Genomic DNA, 20,590 nt, shown 5'->3' with positions numbered 1-20,590 from the left:
CCCTGTGCCACCTTTTCTCCAAGTAGAGCCAGCTCTTTGCCATCCTCCTCTCCATCCAGTTTCCCTCTGAGTCCTCACAAGTGCAATGCTTTAGCCCTACATGCAGTGGAACACCATTCCTCAGCCCCACACCTGCCTTCATTTCTTCATTGGAGCCTCCTCCAGCACAGGGGATCCAAAACCAAATGGGGGAAGCCACATCCACACTGCAAATTAAAGACAGCTTCCACCAGGCTAGGATGAATTAAAGACAGCATCATGGCTTTTCCTAGGCTCACGCGCTCACCTGAAGAGACTGTCCCCTGGGCAAGGCACCATCACCATCAGCCAGCACTGATCATGTTACCTTTGGCACGCCATAGCACTTGGGACAGAGGAAGATAAAACCATGCCAGTCCACATAAGGCCATGGGAAGAGCGAGTCACTGGTTGTACATAAATATTCCTCTGCACCACTATTGACTTGGCCAGCAACCCCCTAAGGCTGTGGAGTAAGCCCACACTAGTGAGAGGCCTACCTCACTGAAAGGAAGCATCTCCACACCTCACTGACTCCCTGTGGGGAAAGTGGTCCCTTAAATCAGAAATACAGTGTGTAAGCCTTTGCTTCATTTTTCTTCTTCATAGGCTAACCAAGCTGCATACTATGCCCCTAGACATAACCTTTCTCCCTTCTTTATCCAAAATGCTGGAATTTGGGATTGCCGCCTTTTTGTTTACCTGACAAATATCCTACTTCTCACTGCATCTTATTATCTAAAGCCTAACTCTTTTTTTCTCTCTCTCTGTTTATTTTTCCTCCCTCAGCCTCCTGTGGGTATGTAAACTTTCTCAGCATCAATGATGTAAGGAATTCCCAGGCAGGTGATATGTAAGGTGTGACTGATGAGCCTGCAAACCTGTAGATTGAAGCCAGCTCCTCAAGTTTTTCCCAGATGCACATGCTGGAGGAATTTGCCCATGGCTGTGCTTACCCAGAAGAAAATAACAAAAAATGCCACCACCTAAGAAACAACAACAACAAAAAAATCCTTTCTCTCTCCCTTGGAATGTATACCATGCCCTATGCCAAGGACACAGTTGTTCCATGTACAGAAGGTACAAGGGCACTAAGTGTGTGAGGCTGACAGGGCATATCTACCAGCCTGTAATATTTGGGAGGTAGGAATTACTTGGTCAGAAGGGTGGTTCCACTTCTTTTCCTCCACCAGAGTCACCCTCTGTCCTCAACCCACACAGTGGATAGCAAAGTGTTGTGATAGCACAGATCTTCTGCCTAAGTTTTCTTATATGTAAAGTATGAATATTTGCTACCTACCTAGTAAGAGTACAGCATAGACGTTTTTAATCTTTGTGAACACTAAGTCTTAGCATCATCTGCTCTTCTTGTGAGCCAGAATGAATGGAGAAAGAACAACCAGGCTGCATCAACAGCTGCTGTCTCTATTAAAGTATTCTCCAAGGCTCTCAGCCCTGGAAACCACCCAACCCTGAAAGCTGCTGAAAGGATGATGCTAATGATACCAGTTTGTAATTCATTACCAATTTGTTCAGACAAGTGGAAAATACCTGCCCAAAGGTTGTTTCTTTTAAGTGTCCACATTCCAGATTCTGTGCACTCTCCATTCTACGTGCATTTCTATGTGCGTTCTCTGGAGGAGAATAAACTCACTGTGAGTTTGTTTGGTTTTTTTAATTAAGAATCTCTGTATGATTAACAGTGGTCAAGAAATTTTCCTGCATATAGCAATAACATTTCCTCTGATAATGCATCAAGATTTTTCTATTATAAACAACATATTCACATAGGAAATTTCCACCATTTAAAAGGAAAACAGTTAAAGGCTGATTAGGGGTTTAATACAAGCATATTTCAAACCAGAACTGTTATGCCCTTCATGATTTAAGCCCAGAAGCACTGTGCATTCTCCTCCCATGCTAGATAAGATGCATACAGGCTCCTCCTACAGATACCATAGTGCTTATTGACAAGTAAAAATACATCTCCATTAACAACATTATCACTGATTAACCCACAAAAGAGTTCACAGAAATGGAGATTTTAATACATTTACCTTTGATGTTAATATAATCTCTGACTTAAAGTGTGTTAGCAGAAAGCTCACTACTTCTTTTAAAAAATCTGTTTTTTATTATTTTAATATTTTGGTTTGTATGTCAGCAAATATTCTAGTTTGATAATATTTCTTTATAGTTTTCTTAAGAAAAAATAAGTTTTATATCATAAAATCTTGGCTCTGCTCTATTTTTTTAAATTGATAATGAGGGAAGATGTTTTCTAAAGCAGAATATCATGCTCCCATTTAGTTATAGATGAAAAATAAAATCCTACTGACTTTTCTCAGGAAGAAATTACACTGTTTGCTATGCTATTAGCTATTTTATCTTGGCCACATTCCCAGGGAGAATCAAGGCATTTGTCAGTCCTGGCAATCAACTTCATAGGATAACAAGTAAACACTTCTATTTCCTTCAACAAACAAGAGGTTACTGGTCCATAGGTGGAAAGATAATCTTACTCCCTTTTATAGCAAAGCAAGCCAAACCGTGCTGTAGCCTAATGTGATCACACTGGATTTCCATTAATTTCAAACCCAATTAAAAGGGAATTGCAAGAAGATAGGATTTGCTATATCAAATCTCTTGGTATAAGAAACTGCAGTTTAAGAATCATGACAAATAGGATATATTTCAGGATAGCAGTTTGTTACAGAAATAAGAAGAAGCCTCTTAGCACAAAATCACCCGTGACTACTCCTGTAGAGAAGTACTGTAATAAAGGATGAGACACAAGATAAATTGTTTTAGGATAGCATTCATGTCATAATTCAGCACTTGGACAAATATGTGTTGACCTAAATTCAAAATGTGCAACTGCTGCTGCTTGAGATAATAAAACTCTCCATAACAAACCTCTGCAATGCCAAGGGCTTCTATTTTTCAGGACAAAGGCAAGGCTGGCTCTGTGCTGCATGTCATTTTTATTCTGTGTTTGTGCTGTTCAATGCTAGATTTTCTATTTCTTTCTAAAAAAGAAAACCAGTCAGAAAAATAACAACTTTTAGAAGTTTGTTAGCAAATGCATAAGACTGAAAGAGACATGAGAAGTCTGGATCCTGTTAAAATCAGTGGGATTTTCAAATGCTAGTGATCAAAATGCTTGTATTCTCAAGAGACTTAAAATGTCAAGTAGTATCAGTATGCTTTCTGGTTTCTAAGCTTTAGCCTACATTTTGTTAATATCTCCAAACTTTCTCAAGCTTTTTTCCACAAATGTAAGATTTTAGAGTACTTCTGCTTTCCTTTAATAAAAAAGCTGCGCTTTTCCTGAAATTTCAAGATTCTGTGTACAGAAGCTTCAAGAAATACACTAAATAGCATAAATCTCACAGTGAAACTGTAATATTTGGCAACACTGCCTTTCTGGCACAAATACATGATTATTGGCAGGTTCACTTCCACTGTTACCAGGTGTGATCCTCCTGTGGAGCAAGCTTCTTTAGCACCATGACATAGCTTTTTCTGAGCAGGGAGAGTCCAGTTCTCCACTGGGACAGCTACAGACCTTGCCATCTGCAGAACCAAACCTGTCAGTGAATGTTTAGGATTGGACAGGGGTTAGCTAAACTGAGCACTTCTGCTATGCCATGGGATTGCACTAATGAAGTTCAAGGCTGTTTATTGGAGGCAGGGAGGAACAGCTTTAGCTTCTGTTGTCAAACACTGCAAAAGAATGCCTACACTGCTGGGTGACCATTAATATTGCACTTGAACTGGGAGCACAATCTGTAAGTCCCAACAAACAGAAAATCTTTTATCCTTTTCTGGTGAGTCTTCAGAAAATTCCTGTGAACTTTCAGGCATAAGACCGAAATTACTGTAATTATGATGTGCCTGCTACAAGTCTGAAGATATTTCATTATACATACTGCCAGTGCAAAGAATCAGCTCTTGAGAGGTTCCTGCAAGATGTGGACACAGACGTAAAGAAACAGATAATTTCTTGATTTCATTAAGGAAGACTCCAAGAGCTGTAAATTCCCTGGATACAAGTACTGGAAAGCATAATATCCATGAAGTTATCTCAAAAATTCCCAGTGAAGCTCCTGCCAGATTTTTCTGCTTGAATAAATCCTCTCAGTGAATGGTCCTCAGCCTTCAAAGTCCCACATGTACCAATACTAAGCAAACCATACATTGCATGGAATTGCTTTGTCCTCAGTTTTAACTTCCTCTTGGCATAAACAATCTTGCTGACTTAGGGCTTTAAATCTTTCCAATGCCATGCAAGCTTTAAAGAAAAGATGATAATTCTCTGCTGAACAGGATTGTTGCTTTCACTGCTGCTATGACTCTTTCTCTGCAGTTCAGGCAAAGTTTAGGTGAGATCATTTGCCAGTCTAGTACACTTTCTGGGGTGTCAGAAAAGAAATATGGAGTACTGAAAGAACCCTACAAAATATTGATTTCCCTCTAAATCATTAAACCCATCAACACACGGTGTAGTTTAGCTTTGAAGGCAATGTTGTTAGAAAGAGTCTCATAAAATATTTGTTTTCTCTGACATGGATACTGAAAATTGTCATCCCTTCAAAGTCTGCATGCACTTTACATTCTCTTCTGGTTCTTTTTGCCTGTTTTACATTTAACAAATAGGAAATATAATTTTTTAAATGCTGTTTGAACTATATTATACTCTTCTGGCCATACAGTCAAAATCTTACAGTAGCCTGGGAAAACTCAGTTCTGTCACAAACAATTAGGATTTGGTAGGCATTCAAGAAGCAATGCGACCTTGCACAGGGATCCTCCCTGATATCTACACTAGGCAGGCAGTCTGCTCTCCTGCATATCCTTGGAAAACATCATTTCTCACAGTTATAACTTCAGGGCATAAATGTATCATAAGGACAATCATGGAATAACAGGCTCTGATTCTGTCTACTTGAGCACTCAATACATTTTTCAGGATGCAGTGCCTGCAGTTTGGACACAATCTCTGAAGTAAATTTTTAAAGACACAGTACTGTTTACATAAGAGAACTAAATGTTACATTTCTGTCATAAGTGAGATCCTTGGTGCCCCCACTGCTTGGAGAGAATATTGCAATGTATTCCTTGGACTGGGACTCCATTCTTTCATCTCCTTTCAGGCATCATGTCAGGAGAACTCTTTAGCTGTTGCTTGTGCAACATATTTACTTTCTTTATAAGAATAATAGCTGTTCAAGCACAAGTTAAAATTTTCTAAACTAAAACATGGTCAGATGCTTGGGTCACCCCATTTGCTGCTCTTGTAATCAGTTTTCATTACTTCTCTGGATCTATGTGCACACAACATATCTGGAAAACAGGAATTGTAAGCTTTTAAGCTGAATAAGCAAAAGAAGAAAAAAAAAAGATGGATCCAAACTTTGTGATTTTTCTTTTATAAACACCACTTGTCTGCGAGTCAGTTTGCTGATCTGTATGACATTTACATAAATATTTACCCAAATCACCAGGGGTTGTGAATCCTCATGAATCATTGTTGGTGAAACACTTCATAATCTTTTCATGAAGTGTAACACATGCATTCAGAGTATGGATCTAATTAATGGCAGAAGATGAATGAAAAGAATAGATAGAAAAAAAAAACAACACATCACCTTTTTTTTTTCCTTGTTAGAAATTGATTTAAATTTTTTTGCTTATAAATGCAAATCTTTCTTTTTCACACAGATATAATATGGTTGGTACACATATTGGCGATGATTAGGACACAGTTTCAGCATATTCAAGTTTGTTCAATTTTATTAAGAGAAAAAAGCAAGTATTGCTAGTCTACAGTACTTGAAACTCATGTCAATATCACTATATTTTATTCTTTCTATGTAGAAATATACACCAGAATTATTTAAATTACAATATTATCACATTAAATAGTCTTAATTTATATGTAGACAAAGTCTTTTCTGGCAAAATTCTTTGCTTCAAGAAATGGGTAAACTAAATGAGCATACTGGCTGCTTCACTTAGCTGTCATCTCTCTAAAGGCTCTATGAGTAAGCTTGACACACTTCATCTTTCATGTTACCATCATCTACAGGCTTCTGTTAATGTCTCCCATGTTAAACTTTATGGCATCTTCAGTCAAAGGAATACAAGTGAGGCAAAGTGTGGGACTGGAAATGAATAAAACATCTAGAAGATTGGTTTAAAAAATTATCCTGAAGCTTGTGTGCACACAGCCCTAGTTGCTAAAATATCAGTGGGCGAGAGCCATATAATTCACCATCACAGGACATGCTTGTCCTAAACCAGGCACAAAGAATTACCAGCTGACAAGAATCCCCTCAAAAGGGGCAGTTGAGGAAATTTGAGAACAGCCTAAGAAGCTTGTCATTTAAGCAGAGTAGCCTATCTCATGCTGAGTAAAAACTACAGGGATTGATAATCTGAACTACAGATTTTGGAAACTGAGGTAAGAAAGTTCCTTATGTAAATAGGGAGGGTTTTCCTATTCATTCCTTGTTCTTTCCTCCTACATCTCTTGGGATTATTCCAGCAGTACTAGGATTGTTTGGTAAAATACCTTCTTTCTCTTGTTGATTTTAAGTCAAAGAATACAAGCGTAGCTAAAGTATTTCTGCCACCTCTGTATTGTCACAAAATGAAAAATGCTACATGTTAAAAAGGAAACACAATAATACTATAAAACCATTGACTAAAATATAACTTCTTATGGTGCAGTTAATAATGCTTGGGTGGCACATTGAGAAAAGTGCTGGGTGGTGTTAGTTAGGTTCTTCACAAGGACACAGCACATATCATTGTTATCAACTTTTTCTTTATCAGTAATTTCTGTAACAGCAAGAGTGTCTATCCAAAACAATAAGGGACTTGAACTTTTGATTTTTCACCAATATCTGAGCAAGGTGTGTTGCTATCTGGTTTTTCTGCTGCTTCTGTCACCTTCTTTCCAATGCTTAATTAATCATGCAGGTGACCTTGCTGGTTTTATTAAGCACAGCAGGCTGTATGAGCTATTGCTGGAAAAGCATGACATTGCTCAACTAGTGGGGTCGTACATCTATATTTTTCTAATATGGTTTCACTGCCACTTCTAAGTACAGGTTATATTTCTGCTGTCATTCACAGTTTCCTTCATTTGCCATCAGTTAAAATTAATTATGCTGTTAAAAGGAAAGTACAGCATAACTGCTTATAAACAGAAGAACTTTTTATAATATACTGGTTTGCCTCGACTTTCCATTAAACAACGATGCTGAACACAGGAGTCATAGTAACCTGAGCAGCTTCCATACCAACATATTGAGTGAATGGGTACATCAAACTGAAATTTGACAACGAGGGTCTCAAAAAAATCCAGCCAAGTCTGAAATGGCACTGCATGACTACAGTACAACCATGTACCACTGCATGATTCCAGAGAATGGGCAGGAGGCCATCTGGAAACTCCAAACATGTTGATCTCCTAAATTTGCCACAACAGTAAGGGAACAAATCAATAAGGCTTTCACATTTTGAACTCCTTAATATTTGTGAACAAGAGCATGTCATCTGGGAAAGTAAGGCCTCTTCTGTAGCAAGGATCTGTCTTTTTATGTTCATGATTCATCTTGCATAATGTGAATGAATTGTCTTACAAATCTCTCTCTAGATTTATTTTGGGAAGCATAACCAAACTCTGCTCCTGAAGCCCCTGAAAGATCCCCCAATTTAGAGTTTATTCTGTTCAGACCTGCACTGGATCCACTGGCCTAGTGCAAGAGAAGTTTCTGACAGGCACAGGATCTAAGAGCAAAGATCTGATGTGTTGGGGGTGGACATTGTTGTGATACAGTAACTAGAAACACTGCCCTAATGCAGTGTTACAGGAGAAAATAACTACTTTTCTAGTTGCATTGATTCATGGAATTAAGCTTGAAAGATTATTTCAGTGTGCAAAGCATGATGCAAGTAAGAGATGAGGTGGCAAAGCTGTAGCCTGATACCGGCTATTGAGTTGTTCCATTGAGCATTGGACCTCATTAGCTGATGGACCACACCGCTGAGGTGGAGGCTGCTGGGACCTCCTCCCTCCCTGCCACTCCATCAGCCCTGCAGCACACAGCACCTGCCAGCCAGGTGCACCAGGCATGCTGATGGCAGGTGGAAGACAGACAACATAGCTCTAGCCAGGAGGAGAATTAAATACCAGTCTGCTTTGCCTTAAGACATGAACAGTGTTTCCTAGTCATTAAATGTTTAACACAACAGCCCAAGTGTTTTCACCATACTTCTTGAATGTGACAGTTGATTATGGGATCAAAATAACTGAAAAGGGAGATTCAGAAGAAATTAAACCATGTCCCTGAAACAGGCATGCTGAAAGCTATTTTCAAATTAGGCATAGAGAACACTTAGAAAAATAGGTTAATTAGCATTTTCAAAGGACTTCTGAAACATGAAACTTTTGGCTAATGTCGGGATGCCAATGTGGCCTGACAGGCTGCTTACAGCTTCAAAGGAACATCTGGACAGATGCACGCAGCAGTAAGGATGAATGAAACACAGAGCACTTGCCTACTGGCAGTAGATACTGCACTGGGCAACTTTAAATGATTCTGTGGATGCTGCAGACAACAGTTGTTATTCTCCTAGAGGGGAGAGCTATAAAAATAGGATGACATGCCTATGATCCCAATTAGCTGACTTGAAACTTTGAAAATCAAAAGCCTTCAGGATATACTGCTGGGGAAGAAAGGACACTGCTTGACAGGTCAGTGGGCTGGGATATGGAGGAAGGACACTGGCTCGCTGAGTACTACCCCAGCTAGCGGGGACCTTAACACCGAGGAGATGCTCCCCGCTTTCCCGTAGGACTTTAGCCGTACCACTGTGGCTGAGCTCCCCTGAGCGCAGACAGGTATCGCCTTTCCTTGGCAAGCGCGGGGAGGACGAGACGGGGGGAAGGTCTCGAAGTGCAGGGATGAGAGGCGCGCCCTGCGCTGGGGGCCGGGGACGGACGGCGGGCGGCATGCGGGGAGCTCCGGTCGCTCCCCGGCCCCTTCCCCTCCCTGCGGGGCGGGCTCGGGCCCCGCCGCAGCCTCCCCCCGCGCTCGCCGGTAGGCGGCACCGCCGCCCGCCTTCCTCCGCCTCCTCCTCCTCCTCACCTTCGCCGGGCGCCGCGCCGGGTGACCCAGATCGCGGCGGCGGCGGCAGCTCCGTGTCCCTCCCGGCTGGGAAGGACGGCTCGGGACGGCGGCTGCGCTGCGCCGCGGGCATGGAGCGGCGCGGAGCGGTGAGTGCGCGGCGGCGGCGGGCCCCGGCGGCGGCCCCGCGGGTCGCTTAGCGACGGGAGGCGGCTCCGGGCATCGCATCGCAGCTCCCTGCACCGCTTCCCTCCCCTGTTCACCGCCCGGCGGTGGGAGAGAAGTTTTGCCCCTCTGAATGCGGGACGCTTTATGGAAAGACCTTGCGGCGTAAGGAAATTTGGAGGCGCTGAGTGGTTTGCACATTTAGGGTATTCGTAGTTGATTTTTAAAATTAATTTATTTTTTTTCTAGCGGCCCCATCCTTTATAACTGTACGGGAGGAGGCCGGCACTGGGCGGCCGCCAGGCGCACGGCTCTGCGGCTCCGCAGTGGGCTGCGCGCCCTGCCCCGCAGCCCGCCCTGCGCGGCGCCGCTGGCCTGGCTTGCCCCTCCGCACCTGCCCCGGGCTCTGTGCACCTCAGTTACACCAGCGTGTGCACATGACAATGATGACTTCTTTTTTCCATGGCACTCTCTTCTTCCCCGCCTCCCCTTCATCCCCCCACATGGTCATTGTGTATTGAAGTTACACTTGCTCCGAGTTTATTCCAGGATTGATGGCTTTGATGTTTCCCTTTGTCCTCACCGTTTCTGCTTTTCTTATAATTTCCTTTAAAATGGCTAAAAGAGGATAGAGAAAGTGTATGTCAGAATGGGGGCGGTGGGGGAGAGGGAAGAACAACACCTTTGTCCCAATTCAGTCAACTCAACAGTCAGATCACAACAAGCTGTTTTTTTTTGTGACAAAGGCATTTGAAACAAAGAAGCCATTTTAGAAACAGAAAGAAATTTATTTTGTGGCTTGCATGTTTTAATCAATCCAGGTTTTCATTCTTTTCTCTTCTGTTCCCCCCTGCCCCCTCCTCCACTACCCGTTATTCTAATTTATCCTAAAATGAAATAGAATAGAAAAAATAGCATCTCTAAAATCCTGCATCATTCCTGTGCTCTTCAATAGGCTTGCTGATTGCCTTCTGTTCCAAACGTTTCATTGCACATTTTTAAGGAATGTTATTTTGTACTCGTAGATCGATGAATAGTTGAATCAGTTGAGTGTGATAAGAACATCTCATCTCCCCAGGAACAGAACAGCAAAAGCCTCATTATGTGTAGTAATTTGGTAGGTGTTGCATACTTATATCTATTTAGCAAAGTGCGGGTTCAGATGAGACTTACTGTTCCTTAGGAGAGCCTGCTTTTCTCTGGCTGTCTTTAAATTGTGGGCCACTGTGTTGCCAAGATGAACAGGTGGAGTTACATCTAGAAATATCCTTTGACTTGTTCAGGTCTTATAATCTGCATATTATTTTAAGAAATATTTCAAGTGAAACTAATGCAAAACTACATTGCTGTAGCAAATGACTTACCATCAAGGCTAATAGAAGCTTGGAGACAGGAAGCCTATGATTTTCGAGGGTGAAATCATGTGACAGCATCAGATGCTGTATGTATTACTCTAAACAGAAAATGGGCAAAAGATGATTCCAGGAAAGCAGCAAACAATGGGAAAACCGTGCAATGGAATGCATTCGTTAACTTTCCTACTGGCTCACTGACACACAGTGAAACATGTCCTGCTAGTGTAGAAACCTGCTATGGCTGGGCACATAACCACAGTGTCTGTGAATCCTCAGCCTGCTCAAGTTTTGAGACAGGGCTTTATTAACCATGGGACAGCATCACATTAGCTTCACTGACATGTGTGAACCCAAGAATTTCCTGTAATCAAACATCTTCCTGTCACTCTTGACAGGGAATTGCAGCCCCCTGAGCTAAGCTATACTTAAGTGGTAAACTTTTGGGCTATGTTGCATTAAGTGATTATTTTGTTATCTGTCATCTTCCCTGCACAAACAGACTTGCTGCAGGGAAAATGCTATTGCACAAATGCTGGCACATGTAGGGCTCCAGACTGCTGCTAGTATTTAAATAATCTTGTATTTTAAAGTTAAGCTGTGATCAGCTATAAACCAATTTAAACAAAAATTATGTTCAGTTGTACAGTCAGGGCATTATAACTATACAGAGCCAGGCAAGCTTTATTTTTCCCTAGGGGTCACTTGAAGTGTTAGCAGAAAATTGCGAGAAGAACAAGCTTGAGTTGCCTGGAGATCAAATCTTGTTAGATTTAATGCTCTCCCGCTCATAAGACTACATTTTAATTTTTTTTTTATGAATATCTGCTCAGCTTTCTTGATTGGAAAGCTTCTTTCATTTGACATTCCTTTTAAATCCTTTGCTTGGTAATGCAGGGCAAAGGACTGCATGAAATACACTACTGTTTGAATACAAGCTTTGGGAAGGAGGCCTGAAAAGTAAACTCTAGAGGAGAGCTTACTGGAATACTGAGAAGGAAACCAGGTGGTGAGATTCCAAACACACAAGAAAGATAAAGTAAGGAAAAATAAAATGAAAGATGAGACTGATGTAAAGAGATGTGGAGAATGTTTGTGATCATGCAGGACTGTGACTATGGTTCAGGCTTAGCATCCTCAGCATCCATCTAACATGATTCAGGCTCAGCCACCTAACTGAGCTCAAGTGCTGAGCTGTGCTGTACCGCAGGATTTACCAAGCCTGAGCTGGAGGTGGAAATTTTGCTTGTTCCTGCCAGGCAGTGTAAACTGCAGTATGACAGCAGAAGCTGTGGGAGCAGCTTCCCAAGTCACTACTTAGTGGTATGTGGGACTGCATGAGCATTCCTTTTCAAGGCAAAGCAAGCATTTTTGTGACAAACTGACCTGTCTGACTTTGCCTTGAGACACATTATAGGTATGTTTACTAGTGATTTGGCTTGCATCTGGCTTAAGTATCTGACATATCCTCCAAAGACCTTCTCCGGTTGCCTTGCAGTGGTTCAGGTCTCAGAGCAGTCTGGCTGCAAGAGATCTGAACTCTCCATTGAAACTACACCAGGACTTCTGCTTTGGGAGTGTTCCCACTCAGTTTCTGAGCCTTTCATGAAAGATATTGGTTTCTTTAAAGTACCTCCTAGCTGCAGTCTAGTGAGCAGTTCTCATCCACTTTAGCATAAAACCAATGAAGGGCCCCACACCAACTTCATCAGCTTCAAGTGTTTCTGGCAGTTTGTTCTGGAGTGCAGTATCCTGCTCGTCTGCAAAATGTGAGCAAACACTTCTCAGCTTTTTCTTGCAGCTGAGAGGCCCTTCAAGAAGATAGTTTCTAGCCCTCTCAGTAAAGTACCTGAGAGAAATTTGGCATAGTGTTTTTACCTCATCCTAATCTGTCTACAGGTCTGCAGGCTGAGCACCACAGTCTAGTTCAGACAGATACAGCCACAGACGTCAATAGGAGCCTGGGGAACAGGAGAAATATAGGAGCTACAAAGACTGGAATTGAAAACAATTGACAATATAAGCAGGTGAAATTGCAACTTGTTAGAGCAAAGTTAGGAGGTGAAGTAGTGGTCCTCAGGATTGTGTCTATAGGAAAATGTGTACCTGTGAGTTCTTCCCTCTCTGGTAAGAAATTACTTCACAGGCATTTTTAGTCTAAATATAGATGTCTACATTAATGTTTCTCAAGCAAATCTCCTGGCTTTTGTTCTTCACCTTTCTTTGTGGACTAGTCTTGGAGCACCTGAGAATAAATAGGTGAAAATGTTTTGGAGCACACCAACTGCAAGCTGATATTCAGTCCCAGGGACCTGGTTGGAGCTACTCCAGCATCTGTATAGGATGTTTTGTTTAAAAACAAACTGCCTTCCCCCATCCTGTGCAGTTTCAATTTCAAGTACTTGGCAGCAGCATTTCTTTTGGTCTGTGCTCTGCACTGATGTGGCTGTAGCTTCTGTAGTAGCTATGTATTTTGTTTTTCCAGGGAAGGATACTCAGGTAAATTAAGGGACAAGACCAAACCCAAAAGAATTAGCTATACAAAGTCCTGTCTCCACAGCTCTCTGAATCATCTTTGTAACTTGGCCATGGTTAACCAATGTTTTCTGATGGTGCATAAGAAAGAAGGGCAGTTTCTGCAAAGAAGGCTTGATTAGGACTGCGTACAGCTATCGATTTCACAGACATAGGAGTTATTCCTCAATATATATACACCATCTGCCATTTAAGCCCCTATAGTATGCCTGTGCCCATGCCTGTGTCCACCAAAAGTGAATCAGTAAGTTTCCTAGGACCCCAAAACTGATACTATTACACTTGCCCAACTGAGCAAGGGCTTCTGTGGATTGTTACAGATTGCACTAATGATAAAAAGAAGTTTCCTAATTATGTTTATTTCTTCTTTTTTTTTTTTTAGTAGTCTTATTCATATATTTGAAAAATAGAATTAAATCTCTACCTTTCATTATCTTCCAGGATGACTTAGATGTTGAGACTTGTCCATGGCATATCAACAATTTGTTACTACATTGATAATACTTGCACAGTCATGTGGGTGTGTAGGTGATAAAAATTGGGCCCTTTAGTACCAAGCTGTCCTGTGGTCATGGAAACTACAGTTCTCTTCTGATAGGCAGTTATAAGAGCAAGCCTCCTATTCCTTCTCCCACTCTGCTCTCACAAAGCCATATCCATATCAACATTGGCTTGGACATGTGCCATCAAGCAGGTTGTTCCTCTGAAATACTAAAATCAATGTGGAGTTTGTTAATTTTGGGCTTGCTAGGCCCTCACACTGTCAGTGTTAAAGCAGCCTGAGGAGAACAGATGGATTGAAGGAGGAAAAAAGGAGTTCTTGCTGAACTGAGTGAGGAAGGGAAAGAAATGGTGGTGCTCCCAGAGAATGACATGGAAACAGGACATACCATAAGCAAAAATTAGGAAAAGGCCGCACAACCTACTCCCCACTCTTTTAAGCAGGACTACAACAATATCTCCAATGGTCTGAGATAGTCATGTTCTTCTTTGAACCTCGTTTGTCCTGACCAACGTGTGCTATATTGTTCATGTTACTGTCTCAAGGATAAGATCAGTTCATGCTACTGAATTATTATGGGTGTATCTGCTGCAAGGGTTCTGGAAACTTGTTTAATGTGTTTCCTTTTAGAAGTTTTCCTATCACTTTACACTTACTAGGTTAAGAGTAAGACTATGAGAAATAAAAGTATGCCCACTTTTCTAAGAAAAAAGAGACACTGAAGGAGGAAGATTTTCAGTGTTAAGTGTGTTTCAGTGTTAAGTTAAATTTTCAGTGTGTTAAGAATAAATGCTTCATGGCAATCCTGTCAATCATCCTGTCCTAATCTGTTGGCTCCACTTTGTTCCTCTTCCCCCTCAGTAATATTGCAGGAACATTGTTCAATGATCTTCATGTTTCTTCTTTCTGTTTTCTTCCCCACATGGTCTTCTCCTGTCTTTCCAGTTTTCTACTATCAAATCTTTGCCATTATCCTTTTCTGTCTGAGAGTGGGCACCCAAAATAAAGTAAAGGTCTGATTGAACTAAGCAGGAAGCAGCAGACAGAAGAGCACCACAGTACCTTGCACTTCCCTTGTTACTCACTTTGTTTTCCTTCTTGTTTGAGAAAATACATTTTGTGCAATTACCACATAAGAATGGTTCCTACGCCATGCTTGAAAGTGTGTTTCATACACCTTGCTTACAGCTGGTGGAAGTTCATTGACCTTCAAACCATTCTTTCCATTTTGACCTTTTGCAGATCTTCCTCGCCTTTTCTGTTACTTTGTCGTGTCAGTGTGGCGTTTGTGTTGATTTATCCCTTATTTTTATGAATGTCTCTGTCTCCAAACTCCATCATAGCTTTCTTTCTCCACTGCTTATAGAAGCAGTGTTTGACTTTGATGCTACTTGGAGGTATCTTAAGCTACAGAAAGGTGAAGGAAGGGAGCCTTAGTGTGGTCATTTTTACAGTTGTTCACAGCTCTTGTTAATAGAAATAAAAACTTGGTAAGATATTTGTGACTCTTTCAAGTTGAGCTGATATGCTGGTACATAGGTCTGTCTGGACAACAGATTGGATAGATGCCCTGGAGCAATAAATTACATACAAATATATATATATATATATATATGTATATGTATATGTATATGGTTTGGGTTTGTTTGTTTGTTTGTTTGTTTGGGGTTTTTTGGTTGTGTGGGGTTTTTGTTTGGTTTTTTTTTTTTGGTTTTGTTGCCATTCAAAATTTTTCCCTAAAGAAGGGCTTAAACCTGGTTCAACCACAGCATGGAGTTTGCAATACATATTAGAGAAACTTTAGAAAAATTTTCTAGTTTCTGTCATAAAACAGATGATTTCTTCCACTTCTCCTCACTTCAGACATTGGTAAAACCAGAGCAGTCTACCCTGCACATGTCCTTCTGGGCAGCAAATGCAAAACCAGAGCTTCCAACAAGGTCATGTACTTGGAGTTGTCCTGATTTCCTACCTCCTGGGATGCAGAACATCTCACTGAGCAGCAACCAGGAGATTAAATTGTAGGCCATGAAGTTTGCAAAATAACTGCAGTGGGATTTTAGATCCTCCTTTCTGGTGAATAAGTTTTTTCCTCTTTGATTGCGGTCCGTCTGCAGGCTGCAGGACTGCAGGCAGCAAACAGCAGGTGCATAACATTATTACAGAATGCTATGATTTCACAAGTGTGGTGCTTCATGACATCATCTAACTGGCTGACTGCATGGGAGGTCATCATTCTTGAATCCTGTCTTAGTAAAATGGCAGAAGGAAATTCAGAAACTCTCATGGATCCTACTTGCTCTACTCTTGCATGTCTGTCTCTCAGAGCTCTATGGAAAAGTTGCCACTTCCATGCCAAAGTAATCTGGTGAAATGAAGGGAAAATGGCACCACATGGAACAATTTTCTGTTAGATCAGTATGAATTGTGTCTGATCTTCACCAGATTCCTGGGTAAATAAATTGATTGATACTCCTCTAGCTCAAAAGCTGAGTTTGGCTTTTGTCCTGACACCTCTGGTATCCTTAACATTTTTTGGGAGGAAGGGTGAGTTAACAAACTAAATCTCAGTTCGTAGTTTTAGATGCTTTCAGGCTGATACTTGGGGTGAGGTTGTATTATTCTGATGGCTGAGTTAACTCTGCTTGATCCAAGAAAATACAACAGATGTTGGAAAGGTGGAGGCATGGATAGAACAAGAATCTCTGGTGTAAATCTATTGACATTGCAGGTCTGTATGTACCCTGTTGATAGGATGATGTTTCTTCCCCATAAACTACTGTTTGTTAGGAATTAATAGGGCTCTAAAGCAAATCTAGACTTCAGGTAATTTTGGTGGCAAGGGAATACTTCATCTTTGCATTTTAACTTGTACCTTCCACTCATCTCTGGGCAATGGAATGGAAGGCAGGAAGGGAGGGAGAGCAAAAGCACATCAGTCATTCACTTTTATAAATAGTAATTTTGGGTTTTTTTTCCTGAAACTTCTTCAGTAATTAGTCTGGGAGTTAGCCAGGCAGCCTCTTTGGATTTTATGTATCCAGCCTTGTAGGATTTATTCTAAACTTGAAGGATTTTTGCTACAAAGTGTGATGTTTTATTTAGAACACGCTTCCTTGAAATACAAGCTGTTGTGCAGCGTGTCTGGCAACAGAGCAAGCTGGCCAGAAACATTCCACTGCAAACCATGGAGACACATGTGAGCCACCCAGATGATGCTGCTGTTCTCCTGGGTGAACTCCTTAGTGGTCAAGTGAAAGTTCATGAGAAGTGACTAAAAATTATACCTTTTTATAATGTATGAAGGAGGGGGGTGGAGGAAGTTTCTATTCTTTGAAGACTGTTTTCAAGCATGAGAACTCCATTTTTAGCTGGATATGTCATTTACTCAGTGCCCTTCTGAAAAAAATACACTTTCCTCCATGTGTAAAGTGAGCTTGTTAAGGATGGACACACTATAGACAGAGACAAGACAAGACAATACTTTAATTCCTCTTGAATTTAGGCATCAGATTACAATTCTAGAAGTTTATAGTATTCTGGGTTGTGGAGAGCTTGCTCTATTTTTTACCTTTGTATTTATTAGAAATAGACTTATTATTAGAAATAGAATTATTAGTATCTAGCAAAGTCTTCACCAGTGACCTGAAGTGCCTTTATATAGTTTTGTTCTTTCTTTCCATCTTTCAACATGTAGTAGAGCAGAGCTAATAGAAATTGGAAAAAGCAGATTATTGTCACAGTTCTGCATGTAAAGTGCGTCTGTATGCATGAACATTTCCTTTGCCGGATTTCTGGGATTTAGTTTGCTTTGAACAGCCAGGTAGAGAACCCCAGCCTTTTTCTTTTAAAGGGCAGAGATCTACAATGAAAGGTGGAGATGCTTCTACAGTGCTGAGTTCTGGTTTGACATTAACCTTCATCAGATTGTGGGTTGTCACTGAGCCAAAATCTGCAGGTAGGCTGAATTGAATGGTGTTAAAGGTAACTTGCCATGTGAGATTTGACAAGTAAGTTCCCTTGAACCCAAATACAATCCTACATGACTGTCTCTTATGAGAACTTTAAGACCCTCTTGATCCTTCCTTATATTCGTAATGCTTTGAAGAGGCAGTAATGGACTGAAATGCTAAGTTAGAACTACAAAATTAGAGGCTTTCAAAGCACTCTTCTGTGGCTTGAGAGAAGCTGGGGGTTTTGTGCCCTCTGACTCCCCAACTCTGTTGTGATTTTAACCTTTTATTCAGGCCTCTTTTCTTTTTATTGCTTAATTGTGTGGTATGTGCTTATGCTCACAGGACTAAAATTCAGTTAAATTTTACTTCATATGTAGCCTTGCCCTCACTCTCCTAGTGAAACACAGAAATGTAAAATGTCAATGTGTGATGGAGATTAGAAGTGGAAAAAATTTTATTACCTGTGACAGTGTGACTGAAGTCAAGTCTTGCTTATTAGGGTAATCAGTCAAGTCTGACATTTTGTTCCAAGATTTTCCTCTAAAGAATGTTTGAAAGGCTGTTGAATATAGCCTGATCTTGGGCACATGGAAATGAAAATACCCTTCTGTACTGAGATGGGGAACTAAGCTCACACAAAACAGGCATCCACTTTTGATCTCTAAGGTGAGTCCTGCCAGTGGCTGCATTCATTGGAGACAGTCAAAGCCGCTTCTGAGCCAACAGAAAACTTTTGAACTGCATGGAACAGGTGACCTGTTCTTGAGAGCTTTTCTAGCAGTGGAGCTGTTTCCAGGATGTCCTCTGAGTTGGAGAGGTCTGAGCAGTGTTGTTGCTATAACATTCAAAGACATGTAAATGATTATGCTGTAATAGGCATGAAGATCCTCTGTTTTTACTAGTTTAATACACTTCAAGTGATTTTTATGCCACCTTTGGGCATGAATGCAAGATGGAAGATGCAAGTAGGTATGTGTCTATTCCATAGGATAGCTGGATAAACAGCACTTAGAATTAGAATGGCTTACTAAACTGGGGCCCTAGAGTTGTTAGGGTTTTATTTGAATTTGGGCTTTTTGAGTGTTTGTCATTGGCATGATTCTTGTAGACTCTCATTCTTGAATTGCTGGACCATAATATGACTAGTTTATGGTCAAATTTCATGGTGGAGGCTTTTGGTGGGAGTGGTAGGGGGAGATGAGAGAGGGAATGATTTTGTTCCATCCTAAAGGTAAGCTTGTTTCTTGGGAAGCATTGAAAAGTATACTGAGAAGTGGGTAGCTTTTAACTGATAAAATAGCAGGCACTTGGGCACCCTGTCAGTGGAATCTCTATAGCACTACAGTACTAAGAGTATTTGGATACAACATGGGATATTTGAGATCGCCCTGTGAGAGCAACTGTGGGTGGAGCAGAGAATCAAAGGCTGGAAGGGACCTCAGACTATCTCATGCCCAACCTCCTGCCCATAACAGGGTCAGCTTTGAGGTCAGGCTTCTCAAGGCTTCGTTTGGTTGGGGGTTGAAACCTCAAAGTGTCTCTGAGCAGCCCATGCCACTGCCTGACTGTCCTCTCGGGAAAAAAATTTTGCCTCATATCTAGGCTGAACCTCTCCTGTTTAAGTTTTTGCCTGTTGTTTTTCCCCTTCTAGTCCTGCACTGCTGTAAAGACTCCATCTCTTGACTTTTCAATGATATCCCCACAGGCACTGGAGGTGCTGTTATGTCCTGCCAAAGCTGTCCCTGCCTGGAGCTGAACAAGCTCGTCTCCCCCAGCCTCACCCCCATCATGCCAGTGGCCTCTGCTAACTCTCTTAAATTTGTTGGTGTCTTTTGTGTATTGCTGGGGCCCCAAACTAGGCAGTGTCTAAATATGGCCCAGAGTGCTGAGTAGAGGAAGATAATCTCTTCCCTCAATCTACTTACTGGCTCTGCTTGTGTTTGTGCAGCCCAGAGTGCTCTAGTCCTTCTTTGCATCCTGCTGGCTTCCAGCCAGCTTGCTATCCTCCAGGACCTCAAGGGATGTTTCATAATCTGTATTAGCTATTCTTCCCTTTTCCAATTCTAGTTATCTTACATTGGTGTTTGAGATACAGAAACACTAACATTCCCATCAACAAAAGAAAAAGGAATGTACTGTAGCAAAACACTTTTTGTAACATAAGGCTCAAGCCTATTGCCCCTGACAAATAAATAAATGTAGGCTATCAAGGTGAATGAGGAGTAGATGCCAACCCAGGATACCAGAGGAAAGAAAAGTGGCAACCTGAAATCAACATTATGGTGATGGCATTCAGAAGAACATACTTTAACACGTACTTCAAATTGCAACAACTAAAAATAAATTACTTGGTTTGGGGGTTTTTTTTGGTAACCTAATGATCCATATAAACAAAGTATTATATCCAGCCTGCTCACATTAATGTTTCTGATTTTTTTTCTTCAGCACACCCATTCTTTCTTTATAATTGGAACATACATTTTGAAGTGTTTGCAATATGCCAGGTTGCAAATACCCACTAGCTTGCAAAACAGAGATTATGAAAGGAACTACTTTGGGTTTATATTTTACTCTGAAAGTATGGTGATTTAAATTAAATAACACAACTTTTCCCGGCAGCTGTATCTGCAGCTTTATTGAAGACAAACAAAGCCAACCCTCAGCTTTAGATAAAGAGGTGACGTTTAAGGCTTACTCTTGATTTCTTTAAGCCTCCAGCAACTGTTACCCTTTCAGATTGATGCATGTTTTGCTGTACAACTGAAAAGATCATAGAGTCACAAGAAATTCACATAGCTGAGTTTTATTTAAGAGAAGCTTCATTTATATTTGAGACAGATCTTGCAATAGTTTTGCTGTTGTATGTGATTATAGTAATAGTGCTTCTCTTCCAAGAAAAGCTGTGGTTAGTTTTAGGAGGGG

At 41.1% G+C, this 20,590-nt stretch overlaps 1 protein-coding gene across 4 annotated transcripts in view; it reads left to right on the top strand.

Moving 5' to 3' along the window:
- The first annotated feature begins 9,148 nt into the window (after window positions 1–9,148).
- Window positions 9,149–20,590, top strand: part of ELMOD1 (ELMO domain containing 1) — a 44,397-nt gene continuing 32,955 nt past the window's right edge. The window contains exon 1 of one of the 4 annotated variants that reach the window (XM_036383376.2): window positions 9,149–9,307. The gene's annotated coding sequence lies outside the window, so the exon portion shown is untranslated. Of the gene's footprint in view, window positions 9,308–9,391; window positions 9,489–10,374; window positions 10,441–20,590 lie in introns of those variants that run through there. The other 3 variants (XM_036383407.2, XM_036383396.2, XM_036383386.2) reach the window with 3 other exon arrangements.

This window comes from Molothrus ater, chromosome 2, assembly GCF_012460135.2.
Source record: "Molothrus ater isolate BHLD 08-10-18 breed brown headed cowbird chromosome 2, BPBGC_Mater_1.1, whole genome shotgun sequence".
Taxonomy (NCBI): Eukaryota; Metazoa; Chordata; class Aves; order Passeriformes; family Icteridae; genus Molothrus; species Molothrus ater.
The sequence above is the reverse complement of the archived record's forward strand: the minus strand, read 5'-3'. Positions and strand labels throughout refer to the sequence as shown.